This window comes from Chenopodium album, chromosome 13 (genome assembly GCF_948465745.1).
Source record: "Chenopodium album chromosome 13, dcCheAlbu1.1, whole genome shotgun sequence".
NCBI lineage: Eukaryota > Viridiplantae > Streptophyta > Magnoliopsida > Caryophyllales > Amaranthaceae > Chenopodium > Chenopodium album.
The window spans coordinates 21,695,083-21,701,093 of record NC_137846.1 but is presented as its reverse complement, the minus strand read 5'-3'; positions in this window follow the sequence as shown (position 1 = coordinate 21,701,093).

Sequence of the window (6,011 nt, the reverse complement as noted above, 5' to 3'; positions counted from 1 at the left end):
AAGTGCTAGCTAAGCTGACACTTTGCTATGACCCTTGTATCAAAAATGGATTGAGAAGGGTGATAATTTAGTTACCATAGGTTAAAAAGCATAACAAAAAGCCAGGAAAGGTGGTAATGGCTAGCTACTCGTAGCAACCTTAGGAATAAAAACAGTATGTACAAAAAAAAATTTGACTCCATTTCCACCACACAAGCACACAATACACTATACCAAACATGCTCTTAAATGAATCAATCATTGAGAAACGATCGGAAACACACACCAATCCCTGATCATCACACTTTCTTTGATTGTGTGTAAAAGCTCCTTGATAAACATTCACATTCACAATGTTACTTTGTAGGTAATGTATATTACATGATTTTTTATTTTAAATACATGTAGTACTATAGAATTCAAACATCTTTACCTCCAAAAAAATGAAAATAAATAAACAATCAAAGTAACAATGTTGCGTAAAACCATCATCATAGATTATTTTGATAAATAATATAATAAAAAAGACGATAAATTACTAAAATCCAAATCCAAGTTAATAATTTCTGGCTAGGAATCAAGATTTCAACACCTTAGTTCTTTTTCAACTAACAATACCTCAAATTAGAAAATGATCAAGGTCTCTTGTATCACATCCATAAAATTCCACATCAAAGTCTCTTGTACCTCAAATTGGTTCAACATCAGATTTAAGACCAGATTGTACAAGAGACCTTAATCAGAAAATGATTGGATCAAGAGACCGTAATTTTCTAATTTAAGGTACAAGAGACATTAATTTTCTAAATTAAGGTACAAGAGCAAGACCTTAATTTTCTAATTGAAGACCAGATTGTACAAAATCTACGATTCTGATTTGTTATCCAATTTAATATATTCTAGTATCTAACAATCCTAAGAAAAAAAATCTAGCATCTAACAATTTTCTTCTTATTCAATGCCTTTGGCGAAATTTAGAAAAATTTCCCATGGTTACCAATAACCATAGTATACCTTAGATTATTGCCTCTAATAATGCTCTCTTAAAAAGATTCAAAATTTCCTCTATTTAGTTTAAAAAATATTTTTTTTGTGGTTTTGCTGATATCAAAAGTATTAATTAATTGTTTTTATTGTTTTGCTGATATCAAAAGTATTAATTAATTGTTTTTATAGTTTTGTTGATATTATAAAGTCAATTCATGTTAGCTTTCCCATATCCTTTTATCACTTGTCTTACAGTTTTTTCTACCTCTTCTTCCCTCATCTCATTGTTGTTGTGTACCCTCTATTTTCCTAAGCTAATTGCCCTATTTCCCTTAAGTGATCTTTAAGTAGTCTTTCTCTCTCCTAAAATCAAATACTACGTATATATTTTTCTTGATTTTAATTTACCCCACCATCAATCTCATCAATGAGCACACCCAAATAAAATTTAACTTATGAAATCAAGTTGTGAACACATCATGAAATCACAACACAATTCACCGTATTGAAGCCATTATTTACAAATCTACATACTAAGTACAATTTGCTGGCTGAATTGGGCTACCAGCAAGTATTCAAGTTACACACTTCAAGCATAAAATTTTAATGGTTATTTTTGGGCATTTAAACTTAGACATAACATCATTAATAATCATAGAATCTCAAAAAGCCAAATTAAAATTAACTAAGATTCTGCTCTTAATTAGATTAATAACAAGAAGCTGAAATTATGAAATTGCAAAACTAACTTCAACAGGTTCATTAAGGCATTCAGGTTGTCAACTAAATTTCCATAATTTAGCCATTTTCCTAATTAGCAGTCTTTAGGTGAAATGAACCAATAAACATTCATCATAGCATCACGTTGTGTAATATATATGCCAATCAATATTTTAAATTAGGTAATTATGGAATATAGCTCAACACTAAACATCTTGTCTTTTGATCCTATCAAATAAAATTAGTTTGGATCATCCATTTGATACTGCTAGAGTTCGATAAAATTATTTCAAGTAGCATTATGAGGTTAGAGGTTAAATTGAGTATTCATCAGGAAATAACACTTGATATACATCATAAATTGAACCAATTCCCAATTTCTGCAAATCCCCCTAATGTACACATAATTTTTTTTTTTTTTTGAAGGGATGCATAACATACTTTTCATTGACTCAAAGTTATAGGTTTGCATTAAGTGAGTAATTGAATAAAAGTAAGGTAAAATACACCCCAAATCACTAATTGTATTATTTAACCAACTGGACACATTGAATTGAACAAATCCCAAATAACTACCTATTTCTAAAAATATAAGGCAGAAGCAGTCATGAATTCAGCTTTAGAACACATAAATTAATTAATAATATACAAACTAAATAAATAATCTAGTCAATTGAAGAGCTAAGTATTACATCCAACCCACCCAAAAAACATGCAAGACACAATGAATCCAAGATAGCAAAATAATCAATAATCAAATCCCACCAAGCTCAAAATGAAAAAGATTACTTACTCATTAAACCTAATTACCAATTTTTTCCTTAATTAGCAAACCCCCTAATTGTAGAAAAACAGAAGAAAAAAAAAACAACCCGCCATCCAATTGCAGTTCCTAAGAAAGAGTTCAAAGACACTTAGTTGAAGTCTATAAGCTACGAAATGAACATGGAAAATGTTGAAGAATCAAATACCCTTATATAGTTCGTGGGTTACACGTGGAATTGCATTATACTATCAATTAGACATGCCACCATACAACAGCGAAAATCGATCATGGAACTTCAAATTAAAGCCGAATTATAAAAAAACTAAAAATAAAAAATAAAAAAAACCTACGACATTATCAAGAAGCTTGAAACTGCACGAACAAAACTTTTTAAGCCACTTACTGATTTAGAAACAAATCCAACTGATCCAGGCCTGTAAAGCTTGCAATGGACAATGTTGTCAATAGTCCCAGCGATGTCACCTATCTTGAAGGCTCCTTCTCTCATAGCTCCAACAGTAGCAGGACCTATAACAGCTTTAAACTCCAAATAAAAAACTGAACAAATTAGTACCTGGATCTTATGCAGAATGATTATAATAAGATATTAAGTATTAACCAACCACATACCGCCAAAAAAAAAAATCACAGATTCTTGAACAAGAAAAAGGGTAGTGCTTATATACGCAAGCCTTCATAAGCTATGATAAATTTGCAAATAAATTAATATTCAATGTTCCTTGATCTTTAGAAGGTTGTGGTCTTGTGGATATCCTGCTGCACGCAAGACGCAACACAAAATGGCAATGTTAGTCTCTCTAAATTGATGTAATTATCATTAGACTCCAAATATCGCATAAAATGACTCACTATAAAATATCGATAAAATCACTCATATAATCTGGCAAAATTCCACTAATTATAACTATTTCCCTTGGGACAAAAAAGGAAGATAAAAAAAATGGGCCATAGTGCTCAAATTATGGTCATGGGAAAGATGAATGATTAGAGTACACAGCAACAACTACTATCTAATTAAAGTGAGGCAAAACTATCTAATGTATCACCATGCTATTAATTATTATAATCATCTAGTGAGATAGCCTTCACAATATATTGTTTGTTACCTAACAGTGACTATATTTCCCTCATGAGTAGCTGCATTACGATTAATATTGTCTCCTAATTAAAATTTCATGCTATAGATAGTATTGTTTAGGAGTTGGGGTTGTATAAGAAAATGATTAATACAACCTCCTTAGAAAATTTCATATAGGTGAAAACTCTATAAGAAAATGAAGGGTATTTCGAATATTATCTTAGATTGTATTAATCAACCTAAAATTTCATGCTATAGCTAGTACAGTTGAATTGAGCATTTCCTAAGTAAAGATATGCTCTATACTAAGATTATTAACAAGCCACATATAATACAGCTTCAATGTCAAAGACATTTTAAGGTAATAAAAGCTAATATGTAAGAGAGATTTGCAAGATGCATCCAAACATGGACATTAATATAGTCTTACCATCAAATATTTTGAAAAGGCACACAGTCTTCCTGTTCTTTTAGACATTTTGACATAAAAAAAATCTTCCATGCTAGCTCTCTTTCCCCGGACACTTGAATATTCACACCTTAACTTTTCATCTTCACTATCATACAACAAGAACACCAAGAAATACAATGCCACTTAATAACATATATGAATGGTTTGTTTATTCAGAAATAATTCTATTGCAGATTTAAAATCAACAAATTAAGAAATAGCATTGGCTCATCAAAATTATAATGTCAAACGGGCTTTGGAGAAAGAAAATAGATCAAAACTCGAGTCCAATTTAATCTACAAAAATGCCACGATTTTTTTTATTCTTTTTTCTGATAATTATGGAGGGTTAAGTAGAGCAAGAGAGCCTAATCTAGTGGCTCATCTAATGCAACGCATTGCTTATAATCGTGAAAGGATGGGAACAAACACCTAATTGTGCCGAGCAAATGATAACATCAAGAGGTGAAAAAGTTACTAAACAGGAAAACATACAGTTATAGAATTCCAAGCCTTTTCAAGTGCCAATTTCTAAACAAGGTCAGGCTTTCAGGCCTTTACCCAGTTACTTAGACACCATGCCAAATAGACGCCTTAATGTTATTCTTTGTGGAAACTGGAAAGTATGCCAAAGATGTTATTCATTTCAAGACTATGAAATATATCTTATATTAACAAGAAAAAAACCCCTCAGAAAAAACAAATTGATCCCAAGAGTCACCTTTGATAAAAGAAAACAAATACACTACAACAAATTGACCCTTGTGCCACGAGTAAGAATTCCCATGGCTATGCAATTTAGCCACAGGAATATTGAAATTTACTCCCGTGGCACAAGAGAGCATGGCTAGAAATTTGCCACGGGAAAATGAATGTCGTGGAAAATTTTGAAATTTATGCCACGAGTATTCACGTGGCAAAGAAATTCTCTTGCTACAAATTTTAACGTGGCTAACAAATTATTTGCCACAACATGATAACTAGATTAGAACCCGTGTAATGCACGGTTTATATAAAACTTATATAAAAATTGTGCACCTTGTACAAAAAAAAAAAAAAAAAAAAAAAAAAAAAAAAAAAAGAGATTAATTTTAAAATTTTAGATTTTCATCAAAATTATGAAATAGTATCGGTTCAACGTCACCTAATATATATTTCAATGTAGGAGGTCATTTGACCTAAAAAAAAAGTAGGAGGTAAATTATTAGTATTACATTTAAAATTCTTAAGATAAATTGATAAATTTTAGTTGTAATGTGGAATCTTCCAACATTTAAATTTCAAAATTGTTAAATATGTTAGCTCCACACAAAAAAAAAAATGACATCATCCTTGTATTTAGGCGGGAATTTTTTATATTAAAAAAGCGACATGTAGGCAGAGGTAACGTCATCATACTCTGTTTTAGTAATAGTTAATAGATTTTGAAAACTGACAACAAAAAAGTTGAAACACCTTTTTCTTGTGTCCTGTTTTTGGTTTTTTATTTAAAAAAAAAAAAAAAAAAAAAAAAAAAAAACTGAAAGTTGAAAACAAAAAATAATGCCACAAACCTTATTAAAATTGAACTAGTGAGTAGCTCGGGTTACTATTTTTATAGTTGTGCAACTGCTAATTTTTAAGTGCATCTAGTGGTTTATGGGCGTGTTTTGTAAAGAGGTTTTTAAAGAGCTTTTAGCTTATTTTGTCTAATTAGATGTTTGACCAATTAAAAAAGCTAATTTGGGTGTTTGGTAAGCTTATTAAAAGAGCTTTTTGGGCTAAAAAAGCTCTTTTAGAAAAAGCTCTTTATAAGAGCTTTTTAAAATTAGCTTATTGTACAATTAGCTTTTTATCTCTTAAATACACTAAAACAGCTAACAATTAACAACTATTTACCAAACATTTTTACACAATTAGCTAGTCAAACAAGCTAATACAATCAGTTATATCAATCAGCTACCAGCTAATTACCAACACATGCCCTATATGTAGTATGTGCATTCAATACTCAGTTACTAGCTAATTAC